The sequence below is a fragment of the Bufo gargarizans genome, chromosome 5 (genome assembly GCF_014858855.1).
Source record: "Bufo gargarizans isolate SCDJY-AF-19 chromosome 5, ASM1485885v1, whole genome shotgun sequence".
In the NCBI taxonomy this organism is placed as follows: Eukaryota; Metazoa; Chordata; class Amphibia; order Anura; family Bufonidae; genus Bufo; species Bufo gargarizans.
In genome coordinates, this window is record NC_058084.1 from 392,522,316 (window position 1) to 392,540,698 (window position 18,383).

The 18,383-nt window shown below is 46.1% G+C and overlaps 1 long non-coding RNA gene across 1 annotated transcript in view; it reads right to left on the reverse strand.

Annotated features, from left to right (window-relative positions):
- Positions 1–491: 491 nt before the first annotated feature.
- The window catches only part of LOC122939202, a 33,258-nt gene continuing 15,366 nt past the window's right edge, over positions 492–18,383 (reverse strand). The window contains exon 2 of the long non-coding RNA XR_006390102.1: positions 492–961. This is a non-coding gene — a long non-coding RNA (uncharacterized LOC122939202). The remainder of the gene's footprint in view (positions 962–18,383) is intronic.

Here is an 18,383-nt window from a genome sequence, read left to right on the forward strand (position 1 = left end):
CCCTCAAAAATGAGTCCTCACACATCTCTATGGATGTAAATAAAATTACAAATGTTATGGGGGTCAGAATATGGCGATGTGAAGCAGAATTTTTTTATTTTTTTCAGTATTAAAACACAAGAAACATTATCCCTAATCATAATGACCCAGAGAATGAAGCGGACAGGTCAGTTTGCCGTAAAAACAAAGGGGGAGATTTATCAAACTAGTGTAAAGTAGAGCTGTGAAAAATGAAATATGGAATCTGATCGGTTGCTAGGGGCAACTAAGCCAGTTCTACTTTACACCAGTTTGATAAATCTCCTCCAAATCCATAAAACTATGGTGGGATTGATTTGTTAATTGACTTTTAATTTCACTTTGGAATTTTTTTCCAGCTTCCCACTGCATTGTATGCTATATTAAATGATGTCATTAGAAAGAGCCAACCCTCATACAGCTTTGTGAATGATAAAATAAAGTTATGGTTCTAAGAAGGCAAGGAGTAAAAATCGTGGTTAGGTTTTTTTATTCAGTCTCTTCAATGGTGGGAAACATTTTTGATAAAGTGCTTAAAAATACAAGTTATAAAATTGCAAGATACAATATACCTGATTTGTTACGGTTTTGTCAACCTGTAGAAGTTATATCCATAAGAAGACCATCAGTATCCATTTCTCAACCGTCTTGCTGTATTCCATTAAGCTGTCACTTGCATACATGACCCCACCACTAGTATGTTTACCTCCGCAGTGAACTTTTACACTGTCTAATGTCCTACAATCCCATAGTAGTAAGTAAAGCAAATAACACTCAAGTGTGACTCCAATAGACTTCTTGCTGTAGGTTTCTGAGTACATTGCTGCTCACAGTTCCCTTTCCATAGGATTTTATTAGTTGTTTGGGAATCCACAAATAGTTTCGAGGTTTGTTCGTATTCTGTAAGATCAGGTTCACACGCCAGTGGGAAAGATGTCTAGGACTGAAGCACAGAGAAAGAATGAAGGAGATGCAAAGTTTTTTTTATATACAGTATGTGCACTAATATAAACCATGTACAATGATTATCAGGAGCGTATTTTTGGAATTGCTCTTATGGTTGTGTCATGACCATTTCAAGATCACTAAAGTGGCTTTATGCTACTTAGATATTGATCGCCTATCCTCAGGAAAGGTCATCAAATATCACATTGGTGGGGGTCTGACACTTTGCACCCACACAGTCAGCTGTTTCGAACAGCCACAGGCACCTTAAAGTATACAGTTGACAGTACTAGAAGAACAGTCCCCATATTCAGCCCCCTGTGCAGTGGTTGAATTGGGGTACTGAAGCTCAGCTCACTTTCAAGTGAATGGTTGCTAAGTTGTAGTAGACTGGCACCAGAAACCACACAATGTGCAAAGATTTCCATCCACTGCATATTTTCCAGCACCAGTGACTGCCCAAAACAGCTGACTGTGAAGGTGTGAGGTGTCGAACACCGACCGACCTGATATTGAAGACCTAAGAAGGCTATATGGTACTCCATATTTTTCCGTTGCTCAAGTAGGGTTTGCTCCATATATGTATAGTAAAATATAGTTTAATATAAAGGCTTTGTGAATGCTTGTGTTTTATAGAAAAGGCTATTGATATTGTATATACATGACATCTCAGTCCACACAGAGACCCTTATCAGATACAAATTGAGGAGGATAGTAAATGTAGAAGGATGTGAGGCACCAGGGAAAAGCAGTACATCCCACCATGAAGGCTGCTTTCATAGCAGGATTCACCTATTTTCCTTGCTGCACGACATTGCTCTACTTTTACTATCCTCTGCAATCTGTATTAACTGAAATGTCATATATGTACAATACTAATTAATGGATTGCCTTTTCTACGAAAACATAAGCATTTACAAATCCTTTTGAGTGCCAGACTATATTTTACTTTCTGGAAGATGGGTCATCAATATCTAAGTAGGGTAAACTCTTTTGGAATAAATTAACATTATCATTCAGAACTATTTATTATCTCATAATACAAAGCTTACAACATATCATATATTCATTTTGTTAAATTAAAATCTGCAGACACGAATGAGTGTTGCTCCTCGACGTGGCCACCAGCACTACCATGACTCACATTTGTGTTCTTCTTTACTGTGATAGATTGTAACAGGTCTCTGATGTGTATGACATGAGAAACGGGATGTAAAAATGTAAAAATATCATCATGATATGAATAGAAGTTAAGGTTTCCAACATTTTGATGAGAAAATTTGTGTTGCATGCTACAGTTTGTAAAGTAAAATATGACGGAGGCTCAAGCACAGCCTCCAAACAGAGCATTTGAGTTGAAAGGAGGATAAATACATGCACATCTGGTTTGTGTTCCATGCTTGGAGTAGAAAACTAAAAATGGAGAGCCGGATTTGTCACATGATGGAAACCGACAGGACATCATGGACCCCATGCTATGCTATTCTTCCAGCAAATATCATGGAATCTGAAATGGACGCTTCAAATGAAGAATCAGGTGTAGGTGTGTACTCAGATTTACCTAAAATACTTATTAAGGAGGTTGTGCCAAGATTTGAAGTTATCTCCTATCCACTGGATAGTTATCTTCTATTTACTGGTGGTCCAACAGCTGTGACCCCACGATTCCGAGAGAGGGGGTCCTGTTTCCCTGATCTGATGTAATGGCAAGTCAGGAATGTGCCATGTTGCTCCATTAATTTTCTATGGGACCGTTGGAGGAAAATGAGTACAGTGCTCGACTATTTCCAGTGGGAAATTGGTGGATCGGTGGAGGTCCCAGCAGTAGGACCCCTACAGAACAGTTTGTTATTCCCTATCCTGTGGAAAGCGGCAACTTCAAAACTTGGCACAGCCCATTTAACATATATTTTTTGCTGTGTAGGCAGACAGCAGGAATTGTATTGGAGGGAGTGTATATCTTGCCCGGAAAGTTAAGCTGGGCAAGATATTAAAAGCCGGATAATGTTGTTTTGTTCAGGAGCCTAGTTGCTGAACTGTTGGTAAATGGTAAAATCAGGGCCAGCCTGGTTGGAGTGGTGAATAGGTGGTGGTGGTATTCACCACTCCCACTCCAACTCCATTACAGAGAGTGGGGGAGACTCAGCCTGTTCAGCTGAGGAAAGAGTCCTTCATTACAGGTACATAAAAGACTGAAGGAACCAGCAGTGTCTCTCTGCAAACAACCCAGCTGAGAGACACCAGCAGTCTATAGGCTGGTAACAGAGCTGAGTGTTACCATACCCTGGGAGCATGAGGCAGAGGCCTCAGTCATTATACCAGCTGAGCCAGGTGAATGTGTTTTGGTGTTATTTCTGTTTAGCCAAACCAGGCAAATGTGTTTTGGTTTTATATCTGTTGTCTTGCAGAATGTCTGTGGAGCTAAAAGAAATCTCTAGGTTACTGCATTGGGACTGTTGCGTCTCTGTCACCACCACGTTGCCCTATCCCACTTTAGAACATTACAAGTGGTGGAGGATCCGGCCATTGCAAAGCCATTGCCAATAGCTACAGCGTGACATGTATAGATGCTAAAGATTTTCCTCTGCAACTACAAGGGCGGCTTTGCCTGTGGATTGGCGGGTCAACGAAAACCTCTGTGATCACTCTCAAGAGCATTGCCTGTGGATCGGCACGTCCATGAAAACTTTGCAATCACTCCGGAGAGCATTGTCTGTGGATAACGAGTCCACGAAAACTCTGCAGCTACTCCGATGAGCACTGCCTGTGGACCGGCGGGTTCATGAATATTCTGGTCGGAGTTATATGGTGTACTGTTGATGTCCTGGGAGAAGTTCCTAGCAACCATGCAGTCACAAACCCACCCTATGGAGGAAGACTGGGTTGCGGTACTGGCACTCTATCTGATCGGGGAACCCCAGAAAGCCCATCATGACCTCAGTGAACAAGATGTCCGAGATTATGCAAAATTGCGAGTAGAAATTCTCGCTCGGTTGGGGTGGTAAAAACCCTTATGCATAGTGTAATTGTGGGGCGGGATTTCCCTCTGTTTTGGGCATTATGGAAAAATGGGGCAGGATCCTCCACTGGACGATAATGTTAAGACTGGTCCCAAGGGAGAGGTCGAGACGTCTTCACTATAGGTCTTAGCGGGGGAATATGATGTTGACCCCACCCCCCGAGATATACCCGAGTTGGAGGTAACCTGTGATAACTTTGGTACCGCCCAACTGAAGGATGATACCCTTAGACATGCCAAGGAAAATGTAGTGGTTATTAATGGCATTCCCCAAAGTCCAGGGGTTGATCAGCAATTTCCTCATTTTGCTATGAATAGTAATCCCCTGTATAGAGTGGTCAAGAAAGACCTGTAAATCGTTGAGCAGTTGCTGGTCCCTCAGTCCAATAGACACAAAGTACTTGAGATGGCACATAACTATGTCCTAGGGGGACACCTTGGAACAGAGAAGACCCAAGAAAGGGTTCTCCAGAGTTTTTTTTGGATGGGGTCTACCAGGAAGTTGAGAAGTACTGTAAGTCCTGTCCGATATGCCAGCTAACGGCACCTGTGAAGCATTTTTGCAGTTCCCTGATACCCCTCCCTATCATCGAAATACCCTTCAAGAAGTTAGGGATGGATTTAATAGGGCCAATTGTAAAGTCGGGCCTGGGACACCAGTACATCCTTGTGGTTGTAGATTATGCCACACGATATCCGGAAGCAGTTCCCTTGAAAAATACAGCTTCTAAGAGTATTGCACGTGAGTTGTTCTTTATGTTCTCTAGGACGGGAATCCCAAAATAAATCCTGACCGACCAAGGCACCCCATTTATGTCCAGGGTAATGAAGGAGCTGTGACGCACATACGTACCTCGGTATATCATCCTCAAATGGATGGGTGAGTCGAGAGATTTAATAAGACCCTAAAGCATATGCTAAAAAAGGTAGTGGAACAAGATGGTCGCGACAGGCACTGTCTCCTCCCATACTTGATGTTCTCCATACGGAAGGTGCCACAGGCTTCTACAGGTTTCTCACCTTTTGAGCTGGTTTATGGTCGACACCCAAGGGGATTGTTAGACATGGCAAAAGAAACCTGGGAAGCTAAGGCCACCCCCTATAAAAGCGTTATGAAACACATGGCGCAAATGCAGGATCGAATCAAAAAGGTTTTGCCCATTTTTAGAAAGCACCTGCAAAAGGCGCAAAAGGGAGCAACGTAGAGTATATAACAGGGCAGCGAAAATCAGACAGTTCAATCCGGGCGACAGGGTGTTAGTCTTGGTGCCAACAGTCGAACGTAAGTTCTTGGCAAAGTGGCAAGGTCCTTATGCGGTAGTAGAGAAGGTCGAAAAAGTAAATTATAAGGTACATCAACCAGGAAGACGTAAACAATACCAAGTGTATCATGTAAACTTAATAAAACATTGGAATGACAGGGAGGCCTTAGTCGCTGAGTAGTACGTCACCACATCCAGCTCCCACAATTAACATAGGAGAAACCCTCTCCGAGACCCAACAACAGGAAGTAAATCAGTTCCTGCAGAGGAATAAAAGGAAGTTTTTGGACCTGCCTGGGAGTACCCACCTAGTAAAACATGATATTGTCACTGAGCCAGGGAAAAAAGTAAACCTGAAACCATATAGAATACCTGAAGCCCACCGGGAAGCAGTCTCGATTGAAGTGAAACGTATGCTAGAATTGGGGGTAATAGAAGAGTCACAAAGTGGATGGTCCAACCCGATAGTGTTGATTCCCAAGCCAAATGGGACGTGGCGATTTTGCAATGACTTTAGGAAGCTAAATGAAATCTCCGAATTTGATGCATATCCCATGCCCAGAGTCGACGAACTGATCGATAAACTAGGCAGGGCCAGATATATGACGACTCTGGATCTGACCAAAGGGTAATTCGCAAATTCCCTTAACAGATAGAGCCAAGGAAAAAAACGTCTTTTTGCACCCCGGAAGGTTTGACGGCATGTACAAGAACATGCCGTCTGGGTTACATGGGGCACCAGCAACATTCCAGAGGTTGATGAATTAGATTTTGAGACCCCATAGTCGTTATGCAGCAGCTTACCTAGACAATGTGGTTGTGTTTAGTGCAGATCGGGGAAGTCACCTCCGTAAAGTACAGGCAGTACTAGATGCTATAAGTGACACAGGTCTTACAATAAATGCAGAAAAGTGTGCAGTCCGACTGGAAGAAGCCAAGTACCTAGGATATGTTATAGGCAGGGCTATAATTAAGCCCAAAGTGGAGAAAGTGGAGGCGATGCAGAATTGGCTGAAGCAAGTAACTAAAAATCAAGTGGCGGCCTTCATAGGGATAACTGGATACTACCGGAGGTTTGTACCTAATTTTTCTGCAAAATAAGCACCCTTGATAGACTTGACAAAAGGAACAAAGTCCGTAATGGTGTCTTGGTCCCCAGAAGCTGAGAAAGCGTTTTACTGTCTGAAATCAGCTCTGTGTGAACTACGGTGTTGGTGGCGCAGGACTTCACCAAGGAGTTCTTAGTACAGACGGATGCCTCTGACACAGGACTGGGGGCAGGAGTATCCCAAACGGTAAACGGTGAAGAACACCCGGTATTATATTTAAGCAGGAAGTTGACGCCGGTGGAGCAGGGATTGTATTGTTGGGAGTGTATATCTTGCCCAGAAAGTTAAGTTGGGCGAGATATTAAAAGCCGGATAATGTTGTTTTGTTCAGGAGCCTAGTTGCTGAACTGTTGGTAAATGGTAAAATCAGGGCCAGCCTGGTTGGAGTGGTGAATAGGTGGTGGTGGGAAGGCTTTACCACTCCCACTCCATTACAGAGAGTGGGGGAGACTCAGCCCGTTCAGCTGAAGAAAGAGTCCCTCATTACAGGTACATAAAAGTCTGAGGGAACCAGCAGTGTCTATCTGCAAACAACCCAGCTGAGAGACACCAGCAGTCTATAGGCTGGTAACAGAGCCAAGTGTTACCATACCCTGGGAGCGTGAGGCAGAGGCATCAGTCATTATACCAGCCGAGCCCGGTGAATGCGTTTTGGTGTTATTTCTGTTTAGCCGAACCAGGCAAATGTGTTTTGGTTTTATTTCTGTTGTCTTGCTGAATCCCTGTGGAGCTGAAATAAATCTCTATGTTACTGCATTGTGACTGTTGCGTCTCTGTCACCACCACGCTGTCCTACCCTGCTTCAGAACATTACAGCTGATAGATTTCAGTGTATGCTGTCTGCAATTCAATCTACAAGAACAAACTGATGAACTGAAATACCACATTTTTAATGCAAGTTTTTTTGTGTACAAAATGGCCGAACATCGGCCGGGAAGATTAGAGGGTCATTGGATAACAATTTTGCTTCAGGCCAGTGGAGTACAGGCCCCAAAAATTATTCAATGTACAGAAAATAACAAGTGATTATGTAGCTGGAGGTATATTAGACGGTCATTGGATATCAATTTTACTCCAGGCCAGTACAAATAAATGTCAAATACATATGTTAAAAAGAACTAAAAATATAAAATGTGATTAAAAACATGGCTATCAAAATCCCCTTCTTGAATAAACCCCAAATGATAATAGGCGAAATTCGATAATATGTGATCGTCATAGGTGTTGAATTCCTACGAGGCCCCAACACTTAGGCATTCACCATGGATATCAATGGATATAAATTTTACTGCAGGCCAGTGGACTACAGGCGCCAAAAATTATTCATTCACCATACAGAAAAGAACAATTGATAATGTGGCTGGAGGAACATTAAGTGGTCACCGTATAGAAAAGGCGGTAGCAGTGGAAAAGAAGGAGTCAGCAGAGGAAGAGGATGGAGTAGGAGGAGAAGAAGAAGTGGCAGGCCTGCATGTAATCCGTGGAGGTAACACCAAATCCACACGGGTGCCACGGGTTGCATGCTTGACTGCCGTCAGAAGGCTCACCCATTGGGAAGTAAAAGTTATGTACTTTCCCTGCCAGTGTTTTCTAGACCACGTGTCTGTGGTCAGATGTATCTTGGCACTGTGTGCCAGAGATACATTCACTTGACCCTGAACATGGCCATATCTGGGAGAAATATTTCCTTCCGGGGACCTTCCATGGCAGTACCTTCCATTGCAGTGTGCCAATGGCCACAAATTTACTAAAGGCCTCCGAGTCCACCAGTTTATATGGCAGTAGTTGGCGGGCTAGCAGTTCCGACAAGCCAGTGGTCAGCCGTTGGGCAAAAGGGTTATCCGGAGTCATCATCTTTTTACGTTCGAACATTTGGCCCACGGAAGCCTGCCTTTTGCCAGATGAAACCGACGATAGCACGGTGGAAGGTGGAGTGGAGGACAAATGGGAGGAGAGAAGAGAAGGAGAAGAGGTAGGATGTGGAGTGTCGGGAGTGTGGCTTTGTGGGTTATGACGGTGTTGATGGGAAGCCAGGTGCCTTCTTAAGGAGGCCATCCCTAGATGAGTGTTGGGCTTACCGCGACTTATCTGTTGACAGCACAGGCTGCAGATGGCAACACTATTGTCAGCAGCTGACATGTTAAAAAAAACTCACACTGCGGAGCCATGTGCCGGCATCCTGGCAACGTGCATGGTGGAAGGCTCGCTCCAGATACATTTGTAGTCTGCTTTTTGCCTCCTGTGCACTGCGAGTTCCGCCTGCTTCTCCTCCTTCTCGTCCCTATCTGCTGCTCCGTCTCTCCCTCTGAACTCTCCTTCTCTTCCTCTCTTGTGGGCACCCACGTGACATCCATCTACACGTCATTGTTACAAAACTGTTAGTTACACTGTTACAAAACTGTTAATTACACTGTGTGCGGTCGGTCAGGACTTCAGGGACCCGTAACTCCCGAACACTTGGACCGACGGAGCCGGATTTTGAATATGTTGTTCCCCTACACCAGGACTGTCTGAGGATACCGAATGTAAAGATGTACCCCCTGGTTTTGGGGTACATCCAGAACTTGGGTAACATTGTGTGTGGGTTGATTATGTTAAAGGCTTATCTGAGGGGAGGAGACGTGGGGGCTGTCCCAGACATGTAATTGTGTATTGTGGTAATCATGTAAATGTAGCCCTTCCCAGGGCAGGATGGCATAAAAGGAGGCCCCGGGTCAATAAACCTCAGTCTTGCTTAACCTTCAAATCGCAGCCTCGACTCGTTTGTGGAGGGGGGAAGGATTATCCTAGCTGAAAGATCATTACCGGGATTGTTCTACATTTACAGGATCCTTCTGGATATCGCGACAAAGCGGCTCCTCTCTCTCTCCCTAAACAGAGATCCAGACTATCCAAGCGGTCCAGCTCCCAGCTAGCCGGGGAGTAACCGTAACATTTGGATGGCAGCGGTGGGATTGTCCTGGATTTCCTAGGAGAGGTACTGAACTGGATGGAGAGCGCTTACGAAAAATTGAAACGTGCGACCCTGAAGGATTTACTCGAAAGCAGAGGGGGGAACGCCAGCAACCGTCCGAGAAGGGAACTGATCGCAGAACTAACCGAACTGGATCAGGGCTTCACGATGGCAGAAACCCCGACCACGAGTAGTGACGAAAAGACCAGGATTGTTCAGGGAGAGGCTCTCTCTATACGGGCCGAACCCACCTATGGAACTGGTACAGCAGTTGATGGCAGAAGCGGACGAGGATATACGGAAGGCTCGAGCCCACGAACTCAGCCTAGTGACCGCACACCGCAATGCCGAAGCACCTCAGGTAATCGTTCCTGTCGGAAACGCCGGGAGGCCAAAGATACCCTATGCGGCTTTTAGACCCTTCCTAGAAAGCGAGACAGGAATCGATGAATATTTGGCGGACTTCGAGAGGCAATGTGCCCTGCACCAGATTCCCAACAGAGAGTGGCCCACGATATTGTCTGGAAAACTATCCGGGCGAGCTCTGGAAGCATTTCGGACTCTGGGCGCTGAGGAAGTGACACAGTATGCGCTGGTCAAAGAGACACTGTTGCGGCGGTACGCTGTAACTCCTGACACGTATCGCCGACAATTTCGTAGCACGAGAAAGAAGCCTAACGACACACATATGGAATGGGCGCACCGAATGCGGAGAGCGGCAAATCACTGGATGAGCGGAAGTAAAGCTGTGACTGGTGAGGAAATTTTACAATTATTTATCTTAGAACATTTTTATAACGGCATGGAGCAGCAGGGGAAGGAATGGCTGCGAGACAGACGACCCTCTACCTTAGAAGAAGCAGCCAAATTGGCCGATGAACATTACGACTCCCGTCTACACGAACCCACGAACTACCGAGCCCCAGCACGGGTCGAACACAAAGATGTTTACCGCACGCCACCACGTACTGAATTCCGCGCCTCGGTGCCCGCGGGCCCCGCACGTTACTCAGGACCACCGAATAACAACTCTGATTGTCCCAGACCGACCTGCTACCGATGCAATCAACCAGGCCACCGCATGGCTAGCTGCCCCCTTAATGCACACCAGACCCCCCGGAATTATAATTACCCCCCTGGGTCATCTCGTCCTGCCCGGGCGCTCTGTGTTAACCAAGAAGCCCCTATGGAGGAATATTTGGGACCACTTCACGAAGCAGATCCGGTATATGCTGCTTCGGATAACCGCCAGCACCATCGGCAGAAGGTATGGCTCGAGGGGCGATCTACAGAGGGGTTAAGAGACACGGGGGCTACCATTACACTAGTCCAGAGCCATTTGGTGCCGGAGCACAAGCGATCAGGGCAGACTGTGGCCGTTAGAGTTAGAGGAGGGGATGTGTACAAAATTCCGACCGCTAAAGTACATCTTGATTGGGGAGTGGGAAAGGGGTCCGTAAACGTGGGCATAATGGATAATTTACCTGCCGAAGTACTACTGGGCAACGATTTGAGCCCCATGACTTCTGCCTATGCTCCAGTGTACAACAACGAGGCAAACCCAGTGACTACCAGAGCCCAAGCCCGAACGGAGCAAGAACTATCACCGGTGCGGGAGACACAGGTAAGACCTACCCCGACCTCGACTGACCCGTTAGGTCCCATACCCTGGGACACCCCAGATGCTTTCGAGACAGAGTCTAAGACTGACCCGACATTACAAAAGTACCGGGAACGAGCAGAGACCGGAGGGAGCGGGTCAGATAACGAAACCTTTTTATGGGAAAAGGGAAAGCTGTATCGCTTGACGGAGAAAAGGGAGCAGCAGAGGCGACAGCTGGTAGTGCCCCACAAATACCGTCGAGAAATACTCAAGATAGGACATGACATTCCCTTGGCAGGCCACCTAGCTGTAACCCGCACACTACACCGCATTACTCACACATTCTTTTGGCCAGGGGTACACGCTGATGTTAGGACTTATTGTAAGACCTGCGATGTGTGCCAACGAGTAGGGAGGAGAGGCGATCACCCTAAAGCTCATTTAGTAAATATGCCCATTGTGGAGGAACCCTTCAGCAGGGTTGCTATTGACCTAGTGGGACCGCTGGCTACCCCTAGTCCCTCCGGTAAGCGCTACATTCTTACCGTAGTGGACTACGCTACCAGGTACCCGGAAGCTGTCGCCCTATCCAACATCCAAGCGGATACGGTAGCGAATGCGCTGGTGCAGGTGTTTTCCCGGGTAGGATTTCCGAAAGAAATCCTGTCCGACCGAGGCACCCAATTTACGGCCGAATTGACTCAGCAACTCTGGCAGGTTTGCAAAATTAAGTCCCTCCTGAGCTCTCCATACCACCCCCAGACAAACGGACTTTGTGAGAGATTCAACGGGACCCTCAAACAAATGCTCAAAACATTTACTCAGGAATACCGAGACTGGGAGCGTTTTCAGCCACACCTCCTATTTGCTTATCGGGAGGTGCCCCAGGAAACGACTGGGTTTTCGCCCTTCGAGTTGCTCTACGGAAGAAAAGTACGGGGACCCCTAAACCTGATCCGGGAGCACTGGGAGGGAGAGATGGAGACTGACGGTGTCCCCATTGTGCCGTACGTGCTGGAACTCAGGGACCGAATGGAGCAATTAGCTAAATCAGTGCAGGCTAACCTCCAGTCGGCCCAGAGAAGACAGAAGGTGTGGTACGATCGGGGGGCCCGAAAGAGAATCTTTACCCTAGGACAAAAGGTGTTAGTGCTTAAGCCAGTTAAGACAGACAAATTACAGGCGTCCTGGCAGGGCCCCTATCAGATAGTGGAGAAAAGGGGAGACACCACCTACGTAATAGCTAGCTGCCATGACAGCAATCTTAGAAAGACGTTCCATGTGAACATGCTCAAGGAATATCTTGAGCGGCCGGAGAACGTGACAGCCATATGCTGCCCCCCTCAGGAAGACCCCGACAGTCTACCCATTCCAGATCTGTTAGAAAAAAGTCCCCACGCAGATATAGTAGCTCAGGTCAAGATAGGGGACCGACTTAGCCCCACTGAAAGGGAGCAGCTTAACCAACTCCTGCAGTCCAAAAGCCCCACTTTCTCCCAGAAGCCAGGGTACACTACCTTAACCACCCACCAGGTAGATACCCCGGGACAAGCTCCTTTACGCCAGGCTTCTTACCGAATCCCCGAGGCAGTTAGGGCAGAGATGAAGAAGGAGATCGATGAGATGCTCCAACTCAAGGTAATTGAGCCCTCCGATAGTCCCTGGGCTTCTCCAGTGGTCCTGGTGCCCAAGAAAGATGGTACAACCCGGTTTTGCGTAGACTATCGGAGGCTCAATGAAAAGACAGTGACGGACGCTTACCCTATGCCCAGGGTAGACGAGCTACTCGATCGTATAGCCAGGGGAAATTATCTGACCACCATCGACCTCTGCAAGGGTTACTGGCAGATTCCCCTGGCCCAGGAGGCTGTCCCCAAGTCAGCATTCGTCACCCCGTTCGGCTTATATCATTTTAAGGTAATGCCGTTTGGGATGAAGAATGCCCCAGCTACATTCCAGCGCTTGGTTGATAGGCTCCTGGATGGCTTCCAGAGTTTTGCTTGCGCATACCTGGACGACATAGCGATCCACAGTGAGTCCTGGGGGGACCACTTAGCTCACGTAGGAATGGTTCTGGATCAGATCCGGACTGCGGGCCTGACTCTGAAGCCAGAAAAATGCCACTTTGGGATGGCCGAGGTACAGTACCTGGGTCACCGGGTGGGGTGTGGGAAACAGCGACCAGAGCCGGCCAAGATAGAAGCTGTTGCCAATTGGCCCACCCCCACCACTAAGACTCAGGTCCTAGCATTCCTGGGCACAGCAGGGTACTACAGACGGTTTGTACCAGACTACAGCACACTTGCCAAACCCCTGACTGACCTGACCAAGAAAAACTTACCTCGACAGGTCCTGTGGTCTCCCCACTGTGAAACGGCTTTCCAAGCTCTCAAACTTGCTCTTGTCAACGCTCCCGTCTTGGCGGCCCCAGCCCTTAACAAACGTTTCATCGTCCATACAGACGCTTCCATGTTCGGGCTGGGAGCTGTCCTCAGCCAAGTAGGCGAAGACGGAGGGGAGCACCCAGTTGTCTACATCAGCCGTAAGCTCCTGCCACGCGAAGTCAGCTATGCAGCGGTAGAAAAAGAGTGTTTGGCTTTGGTGTGGGCACTAAAGAAATTGACTCCCTATTTGTATGGACAAGAGTTCACTCTGGTTACTGACCATAACCCGTTGGTGTGGCTAAACCGGGTCTCGGGGGATAACGGCAGACTTTTACGTTGGAGTCTGTCATTACAACCCTTCAACTTCACCATTACCTACAGACCTGGGAAACAGAATGGCAACGCTGACGGGTTGTCCAGACAAACAGACCTCAGCCCAGCATAACCCGCGGTCTGGACAGCCTTAGTCTGCCCCGAAAAGGGGTCAGACAGTGTCTGCCAGAGTGTTCCACAAAAAGGGAGCACTGTTACAAAACTGTTAGTTACACTGTTACAAAACTGTTAATTACACTGTGTGCGGTCGGTCAGGACTTCAGGGACCCGTAACTCCCGAACACTTGGACCGACGGAGCCGGATTTTGGATATGTTGTTCCCCTACACCAGGACTGTCTGAGGATACCGAATGTAAAGATGTACCCCCTGGTTTTGGGGTACATCCAGAACTTGGGTAACATTGTGTGTGGGTTGATTATGTTAAAGGCTTATCTGAGGGGAGGAGACGTGGGGGCTGTCCCAGACATGTAATTGTGTATTGTGGTAATCATGTAAATGTAGCCCTTCCCAGGGCAGGATGGCATAAAAGGAGGCCCCGGGTCAATAAACCTCAGTCTTGCTTAACCTTCAAATCGCAGCCTCGACTCGTTTGTGGAGGGGGGAAGGATTATCCTAGCTGAAAGATCATTACCGGGATTGTTCTACATTTACAGGATCCTTCTGGATATCGCGACAAAGCGGCTCCTCTCTCTCTCCCTAAACAGAGATCCAGACTATCCAAGCGGTCCAGCTCCCAGCTAGCCGGGGAGTAACCGTAACAGTCATCATCGACACCTTCAACATCTCTGACATTAGAGATCTCGGAGTAGGCAGCAACAGCGGGGACCACCCACCTTGGGCTGATTTGGGTACTGTCGTCAGACCGCTGGGTGGCGGCCGTTTCTACCTCCTCTTCCTGATCCGATGCCAAGAATGGCTGTGCATCGGTAAGGTCTGGGAATGGATGGGAAAATAATTCCTCTGACTTGGATGGAGGGGCTATGGTGGTGGTGTCTTTGGGGGTGCACACAACAGAGAGTGCGGAGGGTGCTGATACAGAGGATAAGGACGGTGCAGAAGTGAAAGGCTGCGTTTGTCTCTCTGTTGAGCTGCAGTATCTTAGCAGAACTGCACGCAAATGCTGCACAATACAAATTCACTATATAGAAATTATATTATAGGTATATCACACCCCTGCCTCCTTCAGTTTTTTTGGGGGGCAACTGGTATATCACACCAGTTGCAACTAGTTGTTCCAATAGCTTGTGTCCCTCTGTATAGCTGCGGTGTCTCAGCAGAACCACACACAAATGCTGCACAATACAAATGCACTATATAGAAAGTATATTATAGGTACGTCACATCCCTGCCTCAATCAGTCTTTTTGGGGGGCAACTGATATGTCACACCAGTTGCAATTAGTTGTTCCAATAGCGTTTGTCCCTCTGTATAGCTGCGGTATCTCAACAGAACCACACACAAATGCTGCACAATAAAAATGCACTATATAGAAATTATATTATAGGCATAGCACACCCCTGCCTCAATCTGCTTTTTGGGGGGGACAACTGGTATATAACACTAGTTGCAATAAGTTGTTCTAATAGCGTTTGTCACTCTGTATAGCTGCGGTATCTCAGCAGAACCGCACACAAATGCTGCACTATACAAATGCACTATATAGAAAGTTTATTATAGGTATATCACACCCCTGCCTATATCAGTTTTTTTGAGGGGCAACTGGTATATCACATCAGTTGCAATTAGTTATTCCAATAGCGTTTGTACCTCTGTATAGCTGCAGTATCGCAGCAGAACCTCACACAACTGCTGCACAATACAAATGCACTATAATATACTTTCTATGTTAGAAAGTATATTATAAGTATATCTCACCCCTCTGTGTATCACACATATCGATAGCAAACCTATACCAAGACTTGAAATGACTTTTGTGGCCATATTAGCTAGCATTTGGTGTCTCTAACAGTCTGTCCCTGCTCCACACAGCAACCTCTCCCTACACTGGCAAAAGACTGAATGTAAAATGGCGGCCCGATCGGGTTTATATATAGGGTAGTGGGTGTGTCCATGTGCTGAAACGTCTCAATTGGCTGTCCCACCTGATGAATGTGTCATGGGTCATTGGTCGGCACATTGCAAAAGAATATGGTGACGGCGGACATCGCCATTTGTCCACATGTTCGGCGAACCGCGGACGAGCAAAGTTCACAGCGAAACGACCGCCAGGCGAACCGCAAGGCCAACTCTACTGATCATCTCTATAGTTATTTTCATAAAAAGTCAGGTTCATAACCATTATATTGTGCCTTATATTGTAATAGTTTTGTTGACAACCTTATGACATTGCACTTGTTGGTCGTTTGGCAGACAAACCTGCCTTGTCATCTGTACCAATGTTTAAAGCATACCTAACCTTTCGACAAACTGTGCATTAGTCAATAGTACAGTGTGCACATGAGGAATAACACTATTTATGGCCATTATATGACCTGTATCTTGCATTTATTAACAGTTTTCCTCTGTACATGCTGAACATCTAGTTTACAGATCTTGCAGGCATGGTGGTTAGAGACTAACCTTCTCTTTCTCACCCAGAACTATGCCCCAGGATCATGAAGGGCATTGCAGAGAGTTATTGACCTATATTGGTTGTATAATTTAGCACATGTGCTCAGATTTCCTATGTAGCTATGCAGTCTCCCTAATGTCTCTTTTTGAGTCCTGTCTCTCTCATGCTGCTGCTCACTCCTCCTCCCCTCTCCATAGACCAGAATTGACATGTGTAATATGATCCTCCTGTGGTGCTGATCCATCTTAAGACACGATTTAAAACATTTTTTAAAGTGAAAAGCAGTTATCAAGGAAATGGATGGAGGAGAGGTAAAGAGCTAAGAACACAAGAACTAGACATTTATCACTGATAAAACATATTACAAAGTTTCTTATGGTTGCTTGTACTGTTGATTTATGTAAAGTAGTGTGAAAGTACAGTGACTTATTCATCAGCCTAAAGCAACAGACGGCTGACCAGATGCTACTGCAACATTAATACTTTTGGCTGTGGTCTTGTATTTTTGGGGGGATTCTGCATATCTTTAGCTTTCAATAACATTGAGGACAAAATCGATACAAACATACAGTATGCACTATGTTTGTGGAGAAATCAGAGAAGATGGCTCCATGAGTGTTTAGCCAGCATCTTCTGTGTTTGGATGACATTAGGGACAGAACAAATCCCAAGTTTTAAATAAAAAAAGAATATTTCTAAAGTTTGACAGGAAATACTTGTCATAAATGTGCTCAATATCCATCATACATTATGAAATGTAGCACTAAATGCTTGAGGAACTGAATTCTACAAAAATGTTGAAATTTCCAGTATAATTTCCTCATCTTCACTGTGATATAAAAATTGAAGAAATTGCTGATGTTTAGCTGCAATCTATTCATTCTTCCTCCCACATGTACAATATTTCACATGCCACTGTCCTCCAAATGACCCTCAAACACAGATCCACCCTACGCCTAACGATTGGCAATGTGTTCATATCTTCAGATTCTCTAATCTTTTTTTACTCTGTCCAACTTTTCCTTATGTGTTAAGAACCAATAGATACTTATAAAAGCTTTCTAGATCTGAGCTTCTAAAACTGTAGAACATGTAACCCCAGGGATACACTCCATGTCTGTAGGGGCTACGATCATCACGCAAAGCCTTGGGGATACTTTGATATAACTTATTTCAGTAGGTAGTACTTAGCTTAGAAATATTAATAAATAAATAAAAAACACTGGTCTAGACCACCTGATTAATACTGGACACACACGGGCTTGTTCAGATGGGGTGGTTGACAGCTTTTCTGGGCAAAAGTTTATACAGTATTTCTAACTGAATATCAAATCATCTCATCTGAGCTCAATTCACTATCTGAAAGCATTGGCTATGGCATAATTTGCTGCCAATCATGATCTTTAAAGAGGTTGTCCACCTTTGTTGTTCTTTTTTTTCCGGACCCCCCCCCCCCCCCAGCATGGTCAGACCTCTGTTGGTGAGCATACTTACCTGATCTTTCCGATAGGATTTAGATCCATCACTCACCCTCAGCCGGCTGTACCTTTATCAACACCCTGTTTGACAAGGGTCACGTGACCGCTGCAGCCAATGACTAGCTGCGCAGTGACTTGTCACCCATTCGTCACGTCACTAGGTCAGTGACATATAGGGGGCACATCATCACTGTGGAAAGTCATTGGCTGTGCTGGTCATGTGACCCACATCAAACAGGTTTTTGACCCGCGTAAAATCATGACTAGTGGTGCACAGGGTTAAATGATTGAGCTGGAACCCAGAAATGGGGATCAGGTAAGTTATGCTTACCACCACAGGTCTGACCATGCTGTGGGGTCTAAAAAAAAAAAAAAAGACAGCAAAGGTGGACAACCCCTTTAAAGATAGAAGTAAATCAATATTTAGGAGAAAATCTGTAGAGATGGCCATGCGGTTCACTGGCGGTCATTTCGCAGTGAACTTTGCTAGTTCGCGGTTTGCTAGTTCGCGGTTTGCCCAACGGGTGAACATATTGCGATGTCCGCCAGCGCCATATTCTTTTACGTTGTGAAGAACTTTGACCCATGACACATCCATCAGGTGGTACAGGACAGCCAATTAAGATGTTTCAGCACATGGACATACCCTCTACCTTATAAATAAACCTGATCTGGCCGCCATTTTACATTCATTCTTTTGCCAGTG